The sequence below is a fragment of the Teleopsis dalmanni genome, chromosome 2, assembly GCF_002237135.1.
Source record: "Teleopsis dalmanni isolate 2A chromosome 2, ASM223713v2, whole genome shotgun sequence".
In the NCBI taxonomy this organism is placed as follows: Eukaryota; Metazoa; Arthropoda; class Insecta; order Diptera; family Diopsidae; genus Teleopsis; species Teleopsis dalmanni.
Genome location: NC_051847.1, coordinates 49,644,587 through 49,668,835, shown reverse-complemented (window position 1 = coordinate 49,668,835; position 24,249 = coordinate 49,644,587). Strand labels below are relative to the sequence as shown.

At 27.2% G+C, this 24,249-nt stretch overlaps 1 protein-coding gene across 1 annotated transcript in view; it reads right to left on the bottom strand.

The window, feature by feature from the left end:
- LOC119680680 (zinc finger protein 573) overlaps nucleotides 1–24,249 on the bottom strand; it is a 35,329-nt gene that overhangs the window by 9,683 nt on the left and 1,397 nt on the right. The window lies entirely within an intron of this gene.

Sequence of the window (24,249 nt, the reverse complement as noted above, 5' to 3'; positions counted from 1 at the left end):
GCTGAAGCGCACCAATAGAGACTACGTTAACATTTGAACTCAAAAACTTTTAATCCGCCCTAAGAAAATAGCTCCAAACCTTAAAATTATATCAATATATAGTCTATTTTTTATGTACTGTTTACTATGGTGTTTTGGTAACAATCTTTAAGTCTGTTGAATTCGACATAAGTAATATTTTATTCTGTTTAAACTTTATCTTGTGATTATTATTAATTTGACAGACTAATATTATTTGCTATTTATAAGTCATTTGATAAATGTCAGCTTTAAAATAAATGTTTGCAAATTTTAAATGTTATAATGATATCAGTATTTTCATTATAATTTACCAATCATTTGTGAAAACAAATGTCAAATCGAAACGTCATCGATCTTATATTTAGTGACAGTTATTGTTATCGAATGTTCTATCAGTCTTAAAGGAGTTATGCTTTCAGTCTTTAACTGACTTAGAGTGACTAAAATTGTTAAAAATAAATAATATTTATTTTCAATTTTTTTAGAATTATACTCATTCTCATTTAGGTTTACTGATGTCAGATATTAATAGACAATTCGGTTTTTTTACGCTATTTCAATAATAACATTTATTATTTTAAAAAAATCAGTTTGTTTCACTTCATACTTTTCATAAACATAGAGGGGAAATACTTCTTACAATTTCATTTAAAACCGTATAAAGTATATATACATATATGTATTTAGTAAGATCAATGCTTTGAATCGAACTAAGTATGATCATCTACCTATTTGTTTCAAAGTAAATTAGTATCTCAGCTGTTGGAGATAATCATGTGATATTTCGCGCATAGACATAGGCATAGACGAAGAAATTTTTACAGTCGATACTTCTTTCAATATAACTGTTAGTTATTAATTTCTGGTGTTTTTTAGCTGGATGAGAACTTAAAATGATAATAGGAGACAGAAATATTGTTGAAATGAAATTTTTTATATTACAATATGATAGATAATTTCATGGTATCTATTTTTTGAATATAATTTCCAGCATATGTCTACCCAGACTACGAGTTACATGGTCCATTTGATCAATCCAATTTTTGGACTGATTTTTCACCGCAATTTTAGCAATTACGGAGTGAAAACTGGGTTTTGTTCAGTGTTAATGTGTTCCTACCAGAAATTTTGCTTTTGTATTTATTAAAAAAGTATTTGAAGTTATTTTTCCTGTGCGAGTAAAATTACTACTATTCCCGCTTTGTAAGTAAACACTGTATTTAAAAAAGATTGAAATATTCTGAAAAAGATATAGAGAATTATTATCATACGTGCCTATACAGTCCATGTACGACCTAAACCTGTTTAACAGCAGTTTTCCATTCTTCTCTATTTTTTGTTTTCGTTTTCCAATTTTGTATGTTCATTTCTTCTAAGTCCTGCTACACACTGTATTGCCATCAATTTCTTGGCCACCCTCTTATTCTACTGGTTTCTACTTCGTTCTCAAAAATCTTAAGCGGCACTCTCATATCCGGCATTTTTATCACATGTCCAATCTTAATCGCTGCTTTTTCATAATTTTGTTGATTGTATCACCTTCAGCTAGCCGTTCTAGCTCATGGTTGTATCTTATGCGATACATCCCTTATCGCACGGGTTCAAAAATAGAGAATAGCAGCGCCATAATTCCTAAATATTAGAGCGATTCCTAAAATCTTCCCTAACATCAACTAAATAAAGACATATATTAATAAAAAAAGAAAAGTACTTTGCATTGATCATCTATTAGTCAAAGAATTAATGATTTCTTTAAAATGCCGAACATATCATTTTTATTTTTTAAATGGGGGTCAATACAGTTTCTACGTTAATTTATTTAATAACAATTGAAATACACCCGAATTATTAATAAAACACAAAACAAGCTGTTAATGCGATTCTACATATACGTCGGGTATATATTAAGAATTTCATATGAAACAAGGAGTTCAAATTTAATGGAAGGGGAACGAATACACAAACACGCAATACGGAATTAATTGATCTACAGTCTCTAATGGAAATGTATGAATTGAATGAATCAAGTTAATTAAACTTGGCTCTCATACGAGTACGCAAGACGCAAATTTATTGAGTTTATTAATAATAACAATAATAATAATAAAAGAGCAGTAAAGTAAAATATAGTAAATGTTGCTGCAACATCATTTTGTTGTGTCAATACGAAAATTGACGCGCGGCATTCCAAGAAAGAACCCAGCAAAGTTCAGAATCCAGCCTATCGTTTTGATGTATTGTATTTACCGAGGAGAGCGATAGCATAGAAAGGGAGGCAGGAAGTATTGCATTCTTTCCCATTGACGACACATATTTCAATTAACAGATATTTGGATAAAGTCTCAATGATGAAATACAAAATTTAATGAAAGTGTAGTTTCAGTTTCAAGATAAATCAAATAAAATTTTCTGCTAATAATTTTTTTTTATTTCTATCAAAACTCGATAAATCGCCTCTGGCAGTCCACTAGGCACAAACATGCTCTTCGATAATTTAGCTTAATTTATTACTTAAGATATTAAGCGGTAACGTGTCAAAGTAAGAAAATAAAATAAATAATTTAGTTTTTTAAACAAAAACATATTAATAATATTATTTATATTGGTTGGTGTGTGACACTTTTAATCAGAGTTTAATTAACAAATACCGCTTCCAAAAGCACAAAACCAAATGTGACTATCTCTTGGTCATGTGAGAGTCAAGCCACTAATTATGATAATTCTATTAAAATCCATTTAACAACAAAAATGGATTAGTAAAAAATATTGCAATATGTATCGAAAAAATAATTTTCTTAACTAAAGTAAAAAGCACACAATATGTTTTGCATTAGTTAATATATTATTTAATTATGACTTAAAATATTCAAGGAAATTTAAAGAGGTTTTTCTAATTAATCACTTGATACCTGTGTCAATTTTGTAATTGAAATAATTTAACACTTATTTTTTAAGAGACTATGTGAAAGTGATAACAATATTATAATAAAAATCATACTTGAAGAAAAAAAAAATAATAATTTATAAAAAAATGTAAAGTACAGCAACTAAAATCACGTGTAAAATTTAATAAATTTTTAAAAACCATTTTTATACATGTGATATTTAAATACTCGTAATATAAAGTAATTAGAATAGTTTATAAAAATATTAAGCATATAAGATTTAATAAACCGGTTGAGGTTTTAGGGTCAAAACATTTAACATATTTAAACATATATGACAGAAAAAAATTTAGAAAGAGTAAGTCTTCCATAACGTTTTTTTTTTATTTTATATTTATCTATGTGAAGTTAATGACAGTCATAGTATATTATCGATTCTGAACTGCTTTATTTTTTCTAAGTTATCTTTATCTTTAGTTAGTTATATAATTTATAAACTTTAAACATTAGCTACTCGCCCCATCCTAACTCTAGATATCTAAAAAAGAGATATCTGAACGCTTTCTATACCATTGTTTTTTTTCCTTAAAGTTATATTTAAAAGTCATAAAACACAAATATTAGTTACTTGATCTATATCAACTGTATATCAACTGTATGTTCGCTGGTGTTTTAAAAGGAATATCGGAATACCTTTTATATCTTTCTCCAGGTTAAATTGCTTTCCTTTTCTATAATTATCTTCAAAAGTAATAAAACTTAAGCGCTAGTTATTGCTCCGTCGCTACTATAGATCACATAATCGCTTGTGTCTCTGAAAGAGACATATGAACGTCTTCTATACCAGTTTTCAGATTGGATAATTTTTTATTCTTTTATGTTATATTTTAAAAAAAAATTATATAATTTATAAATTTAAAATTATTTTATATAATTTAAATTTAATTTATAAATATACATTAGGTATTTACTTAATCGCAACCAAACATGTGATCATGTTTGCTGGTATCTAAGAAAGACACATCTAAACGTTTTCTAATGCATTGCCCAGTTTTATCCAGATATAAATGTTTTGGCACCCATTCATTAAGATTGGACAACAATAAGTTTCACACCACTTTGTTTAAGATTCTTGCTTTGTAGTACAGTTGCTTAAAGCGAATTTTTTTCATTAAAATTTTTATGTTCTATGACAGGAAATCTATTTCAAAAAAAAAAATGTGGTTATAGTGAAAAAATTTTCAAATCCAAAAATTTAAATTTTAGTCAAGTGTATTGTTAGGTGCCCATACACCTATTTCGAATACTTTCTTATTCAATTTTATTAACAATGTTCTTTAAAAACTTTTAATGATTTTATTGTCAATATATAATTTTTGCACAGTTAGTGTAAAGTAGGTATTTCAGAATATACAGTCCCTCAATTATTATTTTTAAGAAGGAAAACTATACATCACGACCTTTAAGTAAGTATGTATTATGCATTTAGGGCAAAATTTAGATATTAAAACTTTGAATAAACCTAAAAATAACGCTTGACTTAAAATTCCTAACTTGATTCTGTTCAATATATCCCAAATAAAGACACATATCCGACGGTTTATGATTCCACATATCACTTGGTTCGATAACTGGCTTTCTTTCTAGACAATTGCAGGATATTGTAGGAAACGATTACATAAAGTTAACTGATGTTACATCAGGAAGATATGTTGTACACTTCTATAAAATCATCTGAATTATCAGAATTCAACGGAGGGCACAGATACTATTGCGTAAAAGTGCTTTAGACACCAATTCGTAATGATTAAATGATAATGATTAAAATTAACATTTTTTTATTCATTTTACACTTATACCTTGACAAATGCTTGTTCTATTCTTTATTAACTTTAATTGAATATTTCTAGTAACTAAAAATTCAGAAATGAAAAATCCAGGCACATTTTCGAATTATTGACAAGGTTGTTGTGTGTAATTCTATTTTTAAATCAGACAAAATATATTCACGTATATATACATACATATATATTCGTTCAATAATACAAGTATTTGGAAAGCCATTGCAAATATTGAATATCGTGCGAAATTTATGTTAAGTAATCTTTGAGATAACACCATGTGATAAAGAAAAATAATAATATATATAATATATATGTACATATGTACACATTTTACGTAAGCCATATTTACACATTTAAACATAAATACACATTATATGCCGACACAATTTGGTTTGCTGTTTTCGATAGACAATTTGTCTGGACTAATGATTTTCACAATAACTCACGAAAACTATATGTAGAAAGCTATAGGAAAATATTATGAACTATACATATTATGTAGAAGACATTATTTTTAGAATAAACGAAAAATCTTGATTCATAAACTTAAAAAATGTATACTTTTTTATTTTAAAATCTTTAGAGGAAATGATTTAAGGTAGGTCATTTGAAATTTTTTATATATAAAATTATATATAAAATTAAAATATAAAAAATAGAATTACATACAGTGAGTTTTTTACATAAAATATCATAATAAAAAATACTTATTCGGTTCAAAAAATATAAAAAAGTATGGAAAGGATAGTCCGTTTCTAATATACTCGATATGGAAGAAACGTCCATCTAAAAAAACTCTTTAACATATAATTCAGCTTTTTAGTTCAAGTCATATGTTCTTTGTTTAAAGAGTAACCAAAAATATCAAAAAAAAATGCAATCTAGTGTATAACATGTTCTAATCTAGTTCTCTAATCATTTTTCATAACTTGATTGAGGTATTATCTCAACTCCTTTTAGTGAATTTTGCCTCATGACTTCAACTTCTTCAGTGAATTTTGTCTAATGGCGACAATTAATTATAATCATGTTCCTTGGAATGGTACTTTTAGTTTCTGGACGTCAAAAAATCACACTAGGCTATGTCTAGTAAGTACGATAATAGATCTATCACATCGATCGTTCAGTTTTTTGTCACAGAACATTTAAAAGTATAATTGCAAAAATGACAAACAGACAAAATTGCTCAAAATTACTGGTAAATTTTACTCAGAATGTTTATGAAACTATATTTATTCTAGTCTATTCTATTAGACAATTCTAGTTTATTCTATTAGATATCCTTTATTTTAATTAAATATTTCTGTACTTAGGTGAATTCGTGAAGGTTTCGTTTAGCTTTAAAGTTTTAACAACTTTTTTATATATCTATAGATTATTAGAAAAGATAGGGTATAAAATATAGAACTTTGTATCTATTATTTTACTATTTTCTTTTATTGGGTCATTAAAACTCTATAAATGGTGCTTTTTTCAAAATATATATAAATTTAGTAGGTCGAATTCTATTATATTATGACTAAAGGTAATTTTTTGAAAACTTTTCTATGATATCTTGGTATGCTGTATCTTGATTAATACTGAAAATAGACTTTCCAGAGGAATTTCTTGTGTATTAGAGCTAGTTATCATCTCCTGCATTCACACCATTTGGTTAAGAAATGCGCTGTATAATAATTTTTAACATTCTTATGTATTCATATTGAGTATGATAAATTAAATTGCAATCCCAAAATAACAACCGTACATCTTAAGTTTGAAAAACTGTTACATTTATAATCAAGTAGTTAAAACCAATAAAACCACAAATCCCATATACCTAGAAGGAATAACTCATTTTGAAACTTTGGCATTGAAATTGAAACTGTAGGTCATTGTCAATAAGTAGGAAAATGAAGTATTCTCAAAAGAAAAATATGGAGGAAATATTTTCAAATACCAAAACCACACACGAAACCTTGACCTCAAAAACTTCATAGACAAAAACGAAAGAAAATTTTTGTCTATAAAAGTTTTCTAATGCAAAATTTGAATGCGATGTATCACGCAACATTCCGAAGGAAACAAAAACAGATAATATTTTTGCATGAGTAAATTGTGGATGAAACGGAAATAATTAAATTTTACACGTTTTCAGAAAAGTGGCAACGTTAACGCTCAGGTAAGCATATAAAAATGTGCTATTAGTTAAACATACTTATATAACCTTAATAAAAATTATACTGAACTGCGTGTGCACATGGATGGATGGAGGGACAAACCCTTAAACAAATAACCGGATGTAGAAAGATATGAAGGAAGAATGACAGAAAACCTTTCACATACTAAAGAAAAAATATAAATTTAAAATCAAATCAAGAAATATTTTGTTTTTAAAGGATTAATACTGTGATGATTCTAAATAACGAATAACCACTTCTTCGATATATCATCCTTTTTTCAATTCTATTGATGAATGTAAATAGCAAACTCTTAAAAAATCGAACACTCTTTATAATAAATTACTTATATTTAACTTATAAATGTTGTATATTTCTGTGTGATTCTAAAAAGTTATTGGTTATCCGTTACTGATAGGTGCTAAAAGCCGTAAGACGATATGCAGCCGTAACGATACACAAGGAAATCGTAAATTATTACACATTGTCTTTAAAAAGATGAGTATACCCAAACAAGTAACAAATATACTCAGAATGTGACTGACAAGTATACCCAAACGTGAGTGACAAGTATACCCAAATGTGAATGACAAATATACTCAAAATGTGAACAATGAGTATATTGAATATATTGAATATATTATAATTGAATATACCATATTATTATTGAATATACTATTTAATATAGTATTGAATAGTCTTTGATGTGAATGGCAAGTATACTCAAAATGTAAATGACAAATATACTCGAATGTGAGTGACGAGTATACTCAAATATAAGTGACAAGTATACTCAAAATGTGAATGACAAGTATACTCAAATGTGAGTGAATGTGAAAATTCTTTTATAAAAACACAAAGTTACATTAAATGGAAACAACGAAAGCCACAAAAATAAAATATAGATATAATAATGAATACCTTCCAACGAATGACTACCATCCACTTATTAAATACTCTAAAAGATTAAAATTCGATTTCTTAAGAAATCGGGTTAATAGTTTTTTTCACAAATTAGAATTAGATTGAAATAGATTTTAAAGTAATCTATAATCTTAGACTGGTTTCTCTCCGATAGTTTTTCGACTTGTGCATGAGAGTTAAAACTATTTGGAGACTAACCAGACTAAGAATACACACACTAACGAAACAAATGGCGTTTGAGTTTGCATAAATTTAAATGGAATAAAGAAAGTGAAGCTGCTTATAATAGAAGTTCTGGAACAACATGGTTTGTATTGAAAAAACAACCACTGAGTACAACTTTGGAACAACCATATTACATGACTCTTATGCCTTGTTTTCACTATGTCATTTTAAATGACAAGCATTACATGACAAGAATGTGAATATGACATCATATGATTACGCGTTTTTCATTATCAAATAATGTCAATTTGACATTGAAAATGACATAGCGAAAACGAGGGATTAGAAAAAAGCCACCTTCAACGAAGTAGCTGATCTAAAAGTAAATTATAATATAGTAGAGATGTTCATACCTTGGGTCCTAAATATATCCTTGCGAGAATTATTTTCTTGACCTCAACATTGCTCATAGGAATAGTACAGATATATTGGAAAGTTTTTAACAAGAAATAAATGTATTGAATACTCTAAAATATAAAAGCAAAACTAAAATAATAGGTAGGTTATACCGGCGATCGCAAGGGACAACTATAGTAATATACATATTATATAATATTTGTATGAATAAATATACTAAATATATATATTACTTTAAATAAATGAGTATAATGTATATATAATGTATAAAAAAAAAATATACTAACGAATGAAAACTCAAAATGACAAAAGATCCGAACACTATATAAGTGATTATACAGAATCACCACTCTATTAATTGTACTTCCCATCTAAACTATATTTATTTAAATATATCTAAATCCTAATAGGCAATTTAATTTTGATTGTTCATTTTAAAAATTTTTATCAGATTTTGTTCAATTTTAAATTGATTTATTAATATGAGTTTGCTAATTGAAGGTGTTAATATTTTATATGACGAACAAATAAATAATAAAATCATTTATTCAGATAAGTTAAAATGTTAAACATAGAATGAATATTAGTAAAAAATTGATAGTCTTCAATATTATAATTAAAAGTGTTAATTATATATATTTAGATTTTCAGAAAGATAGAAATTCACTGTTTTTAAATGCTGATCCCAATTTATTCATAAGACGAAGGAGTATTTGCCCTATAGAATAAACTACTTTTTATGAATTTAATGATCTCGTGATTATTTTTTATGGCATGGCCGAAATGGAATTTTTAATAGATATTCAAAATTGGTTTATATGAATCGAGAGGAATATTTTGTCTTAAAAAAATAATATTATGTTTACTTAAGATTGCTGAAATTCAAAACGTATACGTATACTAATAAAAATCGACCGCAAAAAGTTATAAAATTTTAAACAAACAATATCTTTTATTGTTTATATTGTTCCAGAAACCAAAATATCATTTATTAACCAAAAAATGAACACAAAAACAAAAATATATTAGAAGTTTTGCTGACACCATCGTGACATCACATTATGTTATATGTATGTATACAAATATATTTGCAATAGTATCAAAGAAATAAAAATTAAAGATAAGTTAATGAGTAACCTACACATAAAGCACCTCACGTGAAGTAGAAATCCATAGAAATTTAAGGCAATCTTTTAGCACATTTTGGAAAAATTTTAAGTAATAGCGAAAATAGATAGTTTTATTATAAAGAAATTCGCTAACAGAATGACCACACCATGTAAAGATTCTAACTCTACTAGTCTGGTTAATTACATGACTTCACTATATGTTGGACTTTTAACTAATGTGCTACTAGCCCTACAACAGTAAGGGTTGCATTAATAAATATTTGCTACCAAAAAGTGGTGGAAACAAAATATTCGATTTTCGAGTATTTCAAATCGAGTTAATAGTTTTTAAGTATCTAATTTTTTCAAAAGTTAACTTTTTCACAGCTGAAAGTTAACAAATCATATTTCCGAATCTGTTTTTACGCTAACTATATCCTAAAGCCGACCACCACAAACTTATTTAAAGAGTAGTGAATGCAGAAGCCTATGTGGACAACGTAGTTGTATTACTATCGATCCTGCTCTCTTCAGTTATATTATGGATAAAGTTTTTTATGCTTTTAATATATAGATTCAACAAGTGAAGTATATGCATAAACTTTACAAAGTGCTTGCTGCTATTTACTGAACAAACCAAAATTCGAACGTTCTCATTTTCAAGATTAAATGTCAAAAGATCCACCTTTTCCCAAAAAGTTTAGCATGTGTGGTCTTCTAATCATATAAAAATATATATGATAATATCAATTCAATAATTTTGTTATGTATAAACATTGTTAGACCTATTCTAATATATAGATGTTTAGTATAGAGTTGATGACAGGATTAGGTTCTTAGGCACAACGATATGGATTTTGGTAAAATTGTCTATTTTGAACAACTTCTTAAATATTTCTCATACTACACTCAAAAATTTAGTTGATTAACCCAGATTTTAATTAAATTTCAGGTCAAAATATTCTTACTCGACGCACCATATTGGTTCAACCATATCACATGTATAATAAGTGATAGCTTCTTTAGAGCATAATTAGAGCATAGTTTTTTGAGTGCAGAAGTCATAATTCTGATTATATAAGTCCTTGCTTAGATTTTGATAACAATTTTAGTAATTATACGTAAGATAAGATAGAGGATTATACCGACGGGTTAAAAATAGATACTATAACATAAAGAAACTTGCTCTATGATTCGCAAATTTTATTATATTTGAAAAATATACGCCATTATAAAAAGTACGCTGTCTTGATGTGGACACTGACCTCAGTGAAAAGAAAGTCTATATTTTTATAGACGATCAAACTGCTAATTATGCTGTTTTCAGCAGCTTATATTTCATTAAAAATAGACAAATTCTGTATAGAAAATGTTACTTAATAGTAGCAAATTGGCTGCAACTCTAGTTACAGCAAGCAGCTAAGTTGGCAAACCTTCGCTAGGACTTACATTAGTGTCCTGTCAATTACGACTGAGGACTGACATGTGATTAGTTTTTGTCTAATATATAAACAGAAAGTACTCAAATTCTAAACTATACAAAACTTTCAATCTTGCATCGATTCAATTAATGAATATGAAAATATTTAAATGACACCCGTATCTACGGAATACTTAACATTATGCTGCCTTGGAGCTAAGGTGGACTTGCTCACCACCACTCTTATAGATCATATTCGCAATTATAGATTGTATGTGTGCGCAATTCGTCAACTGCGCGTAAGCATTCTAGAAAACGAACAAGCATTCGTGTTTTAAATGCGTTTGACTGATTATGGAACACTCAACCCTCTCTCAAAAGTTACGAATAATATTAAATCAAAAATTTATTTTGTCTTATTGAGTAAGGTCTACTTTCTTTCACTTCCCCCACCTATCCAATAACAGAAAATTTATTTCTGTTTTCACTTCCACAAGTATACGTTATATTTTTGAATATTAGTTGAAACCCAATAAAATATGTATGTAATCAAATTTCGTCATAGTTTGATTATTAGATATGAGCACAAAATGTCTAAATAATTTAAATTAATTATTAGCGTAATTAAAAAATTTACAATACACAAATTTTTCATGATTTTTTAGCACTTGAATTGATAAGCTTTCTTATCGGTACCTGTTTTTAAGCAAAACGTGATATGCAGTATATGTCAACTTGTGTCTGGCGTTATTATTATTCATATGAATTAATAATCTATATTGGATCGAAAGGCGAAAAATTAAATAAAGCTATAAATTATTAAAAACCATAACTGAGTACGTAGTGAAGTGGGAATAATTTACGACATCTCAGCCAATAATCCGTCTAGGTACGGTTTTCGCGATAAGTATTATCCCGTTTAGTATATATAAAAGTATTGATACGCGTACATTTAATAATTTTTGTGATATGCTTAAAAAAAAAAAGAAAAAATAGATTAAAATAACATTTTTTAGTGCTTAAAAAAATATTATTTAATATTTAACTTGAGCTTATCAATTTAGCAGATAAACAAATAAACAAACTAATTTTATTGAAAGTACAAGATAATAGGTTGGTGACGCTGGGTGCCGGATAATTGTATACGAGTATAGTGACGAATACTTGAGAAAGTAAAGTGTATATGTGCGAGGGTTTATACAATTATTGGTTAATAGATTGGCGAACAATGTGGACTCACTGAATAATTTTTATCACTCGTTCGAATTTGTTGTTTTTTTGATACTTAAGTGGAAAATATCATTAATTACAAGTGGCACCAATTTATGAAAAAACAAATCAGCACAAACAATTTCAAGTACTAATATGTGCAGTTCTTACCGAATTGTTTATTTGGTCTAGGATTGAAATTCTCTAGTGGTCTCAGCATGTGCATGTGTAATCCTTGAGAAGTGCATGAGAATGGGTATCTATATCTTTTGCAGTATGAATATTACTTTTTTTATTAAGCTTTTCGCGGACTACTTAAGAAAGGTGTACAATGGGTGTAACTGACGAGTACAAAAGAGTTGTTTATTTATTTGAAATTAATATTGAGTATTTATATCATACACGATGACTTATACATTGAAAATAGGTTATTTGTTATATGAAATTCCACAATAAGATACTTGCAGCTATAAAGTATCTTTACGATTTGCATTTATTACATGCCCTTCACATAAAGTGTAAACATTTTATTATCTTTTCGAGATGTTTTTTAGTTTATTGAAAATGGCACCGAAAGTCATAAAAACAGATTATGATCGCATTCGGGCACAACACGCTTTAATTAAGGTTATAAAAATTTATGAAGTAAGTTTGAACACAAAAAATATATAAAAATCAAAATAAAATTTTAATAACAGATGTGAAGAGTTAGAAACTTAAGTATATCCTTTAAATTGTACTTAAATATTTACAGAATATATAAATTTTAATAACAGATGTGAAGAGTTAGAAAGGATATACTTAATCCTTTGAAATTGTACTTAAATATTTGAAAATTACTGAATTTGCTTATATACACATCGTTACAGAAAATATTTAGTTACAAATAACTATTATTTTTGTTTACATTATATACAAACTATATAGAACATTTTACCATATAAATACCATATATCAAAAAAAGCTTATGTTTCTAATTTGACAGTCCAAATAAATTATATACGGTTAAATTAATAAAGAAATTCGAATATTTCCTAAGATTACTAATGATGAGTACTTGGCAATATTTGAAAAGGTGTTGTATGGTAAGCCAAATTTTAATAAATTAAATAAATTTTTGTCCTTGTCTTTTCTTTGCTATTCGAATCCGTCTAACTTTGAAATAGTTTCTTTTCATCATAAAGACTCATCACTCTCGACAAGAAAAAATTAACAAAGGTGTATTTCGTTTTTTATTCACGTCTGGTAGAAAAACATACATATTGTACATATATACCTTACACAAAAGTTTATATTTCGAATTATAGGAATTTAAAAATTAAGCAAAGTACTCTTAAGGTATATCAAGGATTATAAGTAATATAAAAATTTTTTAAAAAACAATATCTTCTAGAATTGCTATGGTCCTTGCGATGATAATGTCTAATTTAGTTAGTTTGTTGGTTTAAATTAATTTTTACAAACAAGATTTTTTAGCACCGAATTTTATTCAGTGGAAACATTGACACATCACATCTGGAGCAGTGAAAATCTACAAATAATTGTCGAAAAATCGGTACATGAATCTGTAGTTGTTTAACCAGATTATCTGCCATTAGGACCTGTCCCCATGGTATTCTCAATACAATCTATATCAATTTAATACGTCGATAAATTCACCACTAAAAATAATTCCGTCAGTACCCATTAGTGTTATACTCTTCGTTAAAACTTTCTCATTGTTAAGAAGGGCGCCGCCCCTGTAAATTTGTGATGTTCTTCGGGGCACAGTACGCTGTTAAAAAAATGCAACTCCACATTGAGTAAAAGCATAAATGCTGATATTCTTCTGGCGTAACTGTGAGTGTTAACAACAGCCACCACTACATTCCTTTATGGAGCCAACCTTGTGTCCAGACAACCAAACTTGGGAGCACCTTGATTTCGTATTATCAGGTTTTACCTGCGTTAAGGTATCACAAGTAAAAATACATTCGCTACATTCAGAAATCTTAGTCCACTACTGCTGATTTGGTGAAAGGTTCATGGTCATAACTTAGTCTACCACTGTTGATTTGACGAAAGTAACATGATCATATTAGTTTCAAATCCTGTACTCCAAAACACAAAAAGGTGGTGCCTAATAAATTTAAGTCACCTTTTATGATAGGCATGGCCTATTTTGGGAATATATAAGATATTAAATCTTATTCCAAAGGGGAAGAACGATCATCACAGCTATAATTATTAAATAATAATATAATTGTTTTGGTGTGAAATTGAAGATTTTTATAGGGAATATGTGTGGTATTAAAAGTACGGTCACACAAGTTATTTAACACATTACATTTTGGCTTAGTTGTGTCCGGAATTTACTGGATGCATAATTTCATGGATGTTAAATGCCAACCAAGATTATGTGAGTTGACTCTGTTCTTTCTTGTGGGGTTACGCAAATGATCGTGTTAATATAGATAATACTCACACTCTCAGTACTCACAAAATGGGACAACCAATTGGCAACTATGTGTCAACTAATCATTGAAAATTATTTTAAGGGTTTACATTACTCTATACACAGTAAAAATACAAATAAAAATATAAATAGTAAATAAATATTGTAAAATATTCTTTGGAGAACATGTAAATAATATTGTATTTTACATTTAACAAAAATTTAATCAAAATCCCAATCATAAGTATGTGTTATTCTCCTTTACTTTTGGAACCACAAAATTAATAATCCTGTATAATCACTATTTAATTTATTTTGACAACAGGTGAATTTGAAGAAAAATTATAGTAAATCAATGTTTTTTTATAAATATAAAAATTTAAAGTTTATCCAAAAATTAAGAATTACACGTCTTTGTTATAAAGGGTCGATGGGCGTATGAGTAACATTATTTTAAATGAAATATGTAAGTAGGTTTTACTCATACGGATCGTATTTTATTTTTATTACTATTATTTAGAATTATTTTATTCTGGATTACTTATTTGATTCTGTTTTATTGTTCTATTAACTAATATTTGTGTTTATATTTAGATAAGATTAAATTATTTCGATTAAATAGATAAAAGCACGTTTAATTTTTAATATTAAATATATTATATATTTATATACACATATATATGTACGTATATATATGTTCTATATTGAAATATATTACGAAATGAAACAAGCAATTAAACAATGAAAATTTAGTTAATTTACTTTATAAATTCCAGTCTCGAACCTACCACAATATTATGACTGTCATGGCGCTGAAAAATATTTCATATTTTATGGATAAGAGCTTGATAGTATCCAAATAAAAAATATTATATTATACAAAATATATTAAATTCTCAAGCTTTAAATTCTTAATGCTATCATATGGAGTTTTAAGTTAAAATATTGCTTATACATTTTGAATTCAAACTATATTCATAATAGTTAATCGATAAACTTTATTTATCCTAAGGGTATAATAGTATGTTTAAAGCTTTGATACTGTTTTTCTAACCAACACATATAGTTAATGTTGTGATATTAATGTATTATTTATGTTAGGAAGTCCTTAACGAATGTACATTTAAGCTAATAGAGTTGGTAATTTTTATGTTTCGCTTAATTTATTTTATTTTGAAGCTAAAGTAGAATATACAGGGTGAGTTTTAACTAAATAGCATAAATTCAGGAAATGATTCAAGAATCGAATGGAAAAAGGAGTTCGAAAATAGAAAGCATAGAAAGCTAAATATATTTTTAATGTTTGCCTCAATTGCATAAGTCAATGATTTTTCATTTATTATTTTATTTATTAATTTAGCAAATAAATTATAATATTAGTTAAAAATATTTTGTCATATCAAATGTTGATAAAATAAATAGACTCCTTTTTATAAATTTAAAAGCACATTATGGAGAACATCATGTACTGAAATCGTTGTCTATTAAAAAATTACTGTGTGAACTATATATGCTAAATACATATATGCTGCTAGAAGATTAGTTAATCCATCCAAGATAATCTCAAATAGACTTTTACACTAATAAAGTTTCTGACAAGACTCTCCAATTTAAGAAACTATCGTAATCAAATTGACTTTTTAGAAACCTAGATCTGTCGCTTGTATAAAATGAAGGGATGAGAGAGATGAAACTGTCTGTGGATGGGATAGATGTGACTTTGGGAGACATAGTTACCGAAGTATTAAGGTTAAAACTAACATACTGTCTGTACACCATAATAAAAAACAGCCGATACACACTGTGTAACATGAGAAATTAAGAATAGATCATCCACTCTGTTTCACGTTGCCCAATGCTACAGGGAATTAAAAGATTATATTGTAATAAAAGTGAATTATTTCCAGACGAATATTACACATAAGAAAATTTTATTGGGGGCAGCACTTTATGAGGTTCCTCAAAGAGTTGTGACAATTTAGAAAATAAATTTTATTATTTTGTTATTATTATTTTATTAATATTATTATTTAATGTAGTACATATTTTTTTACTTATAACTACTATATAGTCAATATTTTACACAAATCTAATTTTATTACCTTTCTTCAACTATATATTAATGTTGATGACACGAGGTCATTGTAGTCATTGAAACTATCCATATTTTCTGCTATTTATACGTAAAAATTTAAATGTAATAGATTTTAGAAAAGAAAAACTATTACTATGACTGCTGATGCTATTATTATTACTGCTACTACTACTAATACTACTACTACTACTGCTATTACTATTACTACTATTCACAATTGAAAAAAGTAGACTGTAGGACAATTCCGGGGCGCCAGTTTGTGGTCAGTGCGTAGGCATTCCACTACTCCTTGCCGCCAAAAAAAAAATACTATTCACAATACTACGTTTACATTACGAATTTTAGTGAACGAATTTGGTAAAATTTATTCCTAAACGTCTAACGTTTACAGTATCGTTTCGGGTTTCCATTTTAACAACTGTTGGTTTTTTTAATATATAGATAAGCGTATAGCTAGAGATGTTATTATGGAAACCTGGGTTCTTACTTATAAATAAATATTAAAAGATTTATTGTTTTTAAAAAAAAAATAAATAAACTGTACAAAGAAGCATAATATTTATAGAATTTTGCAAAATTTTTCGATTTATGTATTAAAATTAGATCTCTGATGCGCATTTTTAAATAATACGAAAAAAAAATTGGCAAATATGGATTCTTCCAAAAAGTTTACTGAAAAAAAACAGGTGCAATTTGCGGACAAATACTGCTAATAAAAAATTAATTAAGTTATCATTGGCAATAAAAAACAGAGTAGTAAAAATAGAGTAGTACAATTTTGCAAAGTTTTAAGTTAAAGTCAAGCTTTTAACCACGGAAAAATTGAAGTCTCATAAAAAATTTCAATTTTTAAAGTATAGGAAATATACTCTAGAATTAGAATAAATAAATAACATTTTAATAATTTATATATAACTTAAATATTAAATATCTCTAAAAATTATTCAACAAATAAATTATTTTTTAAAATTTATTCATAAAAAACAACCCAGTTTCCACAGCAACGTTTCTAATAGTACATTCACACTGTCATTATAATTACCTCATTTCTACAGCTGACATTTTATATATCAATTACATACTCAATTAATAAAAACTAAGATTTTATTAAATACTTCTTGTTTGTTTACATTTTATATATAAAACATATGACACATATTTCAAATTTTGGTAATTTCCCTTGTGGGAAATTTAGTTTTAAAGGTTCCATTTGACATTTTTCCTCTTAAATAAGTTGATTTATTGATAATGAGCTCATTTATATAAAAGATTTTTGTGAATCATCTTTTTTAGTGACTATGTTATAATGAGTAAAACCGCATAAATGAGACAGTGTGAATGTATGTTACTATACCTTGGCACTAGCGATATATTATTTTAAAAATCGAGCAATGAAAACTGTACTTTCCCTATTTTAGCACCAATTATATTCAGAAAAAGGTATTAAATAAAGCTAACTAGAAGCGAAAGTTCGAAATTTGTTGTGCGTATTGACAAAGTCAGGCTTGGTAACTGGTTTCTCGCTCAAAATCATAAGCAAAGTTCATAATGTAAATCCCGTATTAGGTAGGCGGGTTGAAGTGGCAACGCTATATCCAAGAGAGGCCACTTGTGTTCAAATATTGGCCAATTGTGACACTACAGGAATAGTAAAATTTCTTTAGACCGAAACTCGATAAAGGGTCGTTACGGCTAATTAAGTAAGTAAGTAATATTTAATTCTATCTTACTTTATTTTGTTTTGAATATTTTTTATTAGTTTTATTTTCATCAAATTAATTTTATTTTAATTTACTTTATATACATTTTTTTTTACATTAATTTAATTAGTTCTATTTTATAATATTTTTTCATACCCCATAATTTTATATTTTATTTTATTTAACTTATTTTAATTACTTATAGTTTATACAAATATATTTCTTATTTATTTATTTATCAACAATGATAGTTTAGTTTATAAAACTAAAAACTAACATTTAAACTAATATATAAATATATATATGTTATATACTCGTATATTTATATATATATTTATATGTATATTTACATATATTTTTTTTATTTTTATTTAGTTTATTTTATTAATAATTAGTTTTGTTTTATTATTTAATTTTATTTACTTTATCAAAAACAGTACAATTATTCGAAAAGTTTTTTTTCTACACCTACAGGGGTTGTTCATTAATGCTGTCTAAATTTGACGATTATTTATGAATGTTACAAAGAAATTTATAATTTTTAATATTTACTCACCTATTTTGAATGTATTTTTAACAGTCTTAAATGAAATAAAAGTTCTATTGGATGTAGTGTGTAGGTATCTATTTTCAATGTTACGCTTTTAGTCGTAGTATCCTTGAAGTCTAAACAAGGAGAATAAATTGTCTAGTAAACACTTAAATTATTGTGTATCAACAAAGGTTGAAGGAAATTTAAAGGAGTATTCTAGTCCACTTATTTGTTAAAATTAGTCGTGTATAATAAATAAGGAGCAAGCCTCAATGATAACACCCGCGTAACCACACAACTGGTCAAATTCGATAATTTTTCTTCACTGCACGTAAGCGCACAACATGCGATGACCTTAGATACTAGCATTGCTAGAATCCGAAGCAGTACAAATTTACTCCCGCTACTAGAAACGGCAATGAAACGCTGAATTCAATTTCGTATTGTAATCAAATATAAATAAAAAGTTATTTTATCGATTATTTAAACATTTGCTACGTGGTAAAATAATTTCCCAGTACTTAGACAAGTGAATATGCATTGAGGTATATAGTCGCATGCATGTACTCATCAGTATAGGTGTGTGTTGTAGTAGATAGACAGGTACAGAAATGTCTGACTATATGCACAATATCTCCTAAACCCATAAGCCCTGTTGTCATCTACGTTGAGTCAGCCTACACAGTTAGACTAATTCTCATTCGATGATTTGATTTTATTTTATGTTCAGCTGTATTCGCTGAACTCGAACTAGAATACATTCCTTTTGAATTAACACCTTGCATGTGACGAACAATAAAAATAAGGCGTGACATTAATACTTTCAGGCATATCTAGCACGTTTTACTAATCGATTAAAAGTGTTTTACTCTTTCATTTAGCCCTTCATAGGGAAATAAATCAACAAATACATCCATTGCAATTAATGTATTTTGCTTATATTCTATCTAAATACTCGTTTGAATATTTGTCCACTGTCAACCTTAGCACAACAGCGGTAGATACTTTTACTCTAATTATGGTAGTAGGTTAGTCTAAGTATAAGAAATAAGAGCGGTTGGTGGAGAATGTGGGTTAGATTATGCGTGTTGGGTGAGGTTCTAAGTACTTAAGATAATACATGTTTGCAGTGCAATGAAACAATCAAAATTTTTATTTCATAAAATTTTTATACCTGTTATCATAACTCTTATATTTCTTATCAAGTAAAAACAATAATCGTTTTTGTTTTTTTAATCAATTCACGTTTATTAAATTTTTTCGTGTTTATCATGCGACATGTAGAAATTAAATTTTCTGCTTCCTAATTAATTCCTACAAATTAATTACAGCTTTTGTGATTTCATATTTACACATAATATAAATACTGATTTTGAATATAGAATTATTATAGTGGTTATTATTTACAAACAAAAAGAAATTGATATAGTTATTAGTTATAGGAATATAAGTGATAAGTGAGAATATAAAAGTTATAATTAAATAGAAACTTTTAGAAAATTTGAATATTCTAGATCAACAGATTAATTACTGTAATACTATATAATACAGAGAGCAGTTCTTCAAGTTTCGTAATGTTTTTTGAGAGATATCTCGAAAAAGAAATATCAACAAAAATAAATAGAATAATAATAATAATAACAATAATGACTATAAATAGCTTACCTATATCTCAAGTAGAATGGTATTACAACGGGCCATTATTTGATATCAAGTGTATCTTGGTGCAAGAAGCCACTAATCTAAACGAACCTTACCTTTGCAATTAGTTGCATAGAAAAACTTTCACAAAAATCTAGATCAGTAGTTCCCAACTGGCGAGATTGTTAAAAATGGTGCGTGATTCTAATTTAACAGGTATGGATACATAGCTTGTAGTTTGTCCACTGAGACCTAACTAATTAGAAAATAAGCACAAAATATTTCCTTGTAATAATATACCTATTTTATAGTCTATATTATGTACCTATGCACTTACACAATTCATTACACATTATACCAGAGATGCATAAAGCATATTAAAATAATCAGTTTGTGGTTCCTACTAAAAACAAAAATATCAAAGTAGTTCTTGGTCAAAACAAGGTTGGGAACCACTGATCTAGATATACCAAAAGCAAAATTTGAGTTCAAGAAAATTTAGAATAAAATACCTAGCGAAGCTATATGTATTTTTAAATGTTAGGTTTAGCCAGAAAACTAGCTATGTTAACTCTCATCTAATTATATTAGACCGACCAGTCATAAGTCACTAGCCGTTTAAAGACAATTTGAAAACCATTTTATCTCTTATTTACATTTCAATTTGCAAAGGTATCAACTAGCTGGGTAGATGTTCAATATATCTAGTACTAATAGGGATCAATAACTCCGTGCTTATAGAGACTAGCTACCGCAACGAAAATACTGATTGAATTATCACACCAGAAACCCAAAGTAATGAATATTGAATATTTCAGTTTGAAAAAACGTCAACTACCAATACTGAGTAAGGGTTCAATACATCTGGTGTCGATAAGGAACAATAGGTCCGTGCTTACAGCAACCAGCTACAGCAACGAAAACACTGATTGAATTGCTAGACTGGAAGTCTAAAAAAAGTTACTGAATTGAACTTAATTCATTCTGTAATCCAGCAAAAGTGAAAAAACTTAAATTATAAAAAGACAAGACCTTACATTTAAAGACAACATTCTAAACGCATTTAAAGCAGTCGCAAATAACATAAACTTCCTTCACTGATTAGAGAGTATTTCAGGTATTTCAGGCTGAGGTACCACGTCAAGAAAATGGGCCTCTTAGAGCCCAATATTTATAATATTATAATATTATCCATTTCTTTATAATATTAAGAAATGGATGATGAAATGTCTGCACACATTCTTTATCTTTCTTGTCTTAAATTTCTTGTCTTAACATAACATAACTATGGAACGATACAAATAAAAAGCCTAATATCGATTAAAACTACTAGGATTGGTACAATACATCACCTGTACCGCAGTTAAATAATAATATTTGAAATATCAGTTAAATAAATAATAAAAATTATTTATTTCTTTAAATTTAGTTTTTTTGCTTAGACAAAAATCTATGTAGTCATTAATATAGTTAATACCAAAAAATGCACTATAATTAAATATTACAACACAAAATACAAAAGCACAAATACAAGCTATAAAATAAAGTATCTTGTAACTAAAGATAAAGTTTATATTTTTATAAACATTATAAAGTTTAAAAAAAATTAAAATCTATACCAATATGCTTGTATATTTATATTGCATGTGTATTTTAATTTGTTTATATCTCAAATGTTTAAACATTTTACAAAATTGTTTACTTGAAGTGCATTTTTCTTTTTTGCATTCTAAATGTTATATTTTTCAGATGCAAAAATAATACAAAAATTATTCTTGGATAAAAAATTAAATCAAATTTCCAATGTTTTGCATGTACAAGTACTTATATTTAGATTTTCCATATATAACGATATTATATCACACATATTGAAGCGAAATATTCTTTGTGCCAATTTCATATGGTATCTTATAAATATATACTTGCAGATATTTGTATTTTAAGAAAATGTTGATAATATTGTATAAATAATAAATAAATAGAAAAATAATATCTGCTTAATATTTTTTAATAAATACTTGTATAGTAGTTTTACAAAACTTTTGTTCCGAAGCAACATTGTTCTAAGATTTGAATATATTATAATTGAAAACTTGAAGACATGTAGGTTTTTTATATTTTTAATCTATTTATTTCTGGTCACTGCCTCAAGGAGTAACAAATCTCTACTTAGCATTAACGAAGCCTGTTTGATTTATTACATTTTTTATATTTATTTGATATCTACTCAAATTTTAATTTTGATTTGAGTTCTGGAGATCTTAATTCTTAAGCCTTTTACTAAAGTATTCACCCTATATTGTTGCTAGAATTTTATCCTTAAGAATTTATTTCACTGATTAAAAGATAAAATGTATATGTTACACTTAATACTTTTATTTTTATTACAATTTTAACTACACACCATGTCTTGATCATATGTCACTAGCACATATGATCAAGTCATTTTAACCGAAGAAATAGAAAAAAGTTACAAGGAAGACTCTTACTTAATTATGGAACGATTTAGAGATAATAAATTTGTTTGCGAAAGGTGTACCGTATTAAGAAACTTCATTCTAAACAGCGATGAGAAATTATTTCGACTGACAAATTAAGATGACATTGAAAAATATGTGATTTAAGAGATTTAAGATCTGATATGTGAAATTAAAATTGAGAATATTAGCAAACATTGTAAAAATTTTTGTGATTAGTCCGCAGGAAAAAGTTTTTGAGCACAATCTAGACACAAATGACAACCCGAATATGTATCATTAATTGTAACCGTAAACATATAAGCACTGTTGATAAGAAAAACAGAAGACTCTTGAGCAGACATAGAGCGAAATTGTAAAAACCGAAATCTATTCCAGTTTATAGCGGTAAGTGATGATAATAATGACACACTTTTTTACAGCATTCTACCCTAAAAGAACTTTAGTCATATAAATACACACATATTGAAAATGACTTATCCTAATTTAGAAACCATGTCTTGAAACTAGACTAATTCTTTTTAAAAGGGCCATTAATTTTTTAAGAATTATTTCAGTTAAATTCTTCCTGTCTACCATGTACTATATGACTAGCACTATTATGACTATGTCTATAATCATGTATATAGTAATGCTATACGTCTGTGAATTTTTATATTTTCTAACATATAATATATAAAAATATATTATAATAACTAATTGGATAATATGTTTAAGGCTATGTTATATACTAAAATCAGTTGCACAATATGGACCTTTTGTAAAAGTAATTTGGAAGTTATTGCTGATGAGTTTATGACTGAAGACCTTTTTTATGTGCAGTTTTTTTTTTTGACATAATGTATTAATATTAAATATAATATATAAATAAATTAAATTTAATATTAATATAACAATCTAGTAATAAGAATTAACTGCCACTTCTCTCATTTTAAAATATCTAAGTACAGCTGAACGAACTTGGACAAATGAACTCTCGTGTCAGACTTCAAGTGTGAACTGGTTCAAACCGGACTAGAAACGTATCAATGAGCTGCTTAAACTGAAGCATAATCTGCTCAACACTACGGTGTCGGTGCTGACAGATCACTGCGTACAAAGAAGATATGCTATGAGACTTGGTCTGCCCTATAATGACTTTTGTCGAAGTTGTAGCTTTGTGGATGAGGAGGAAACTATACTCCACGTCATGTGACATGGTCTGGTAAAAGATTCAA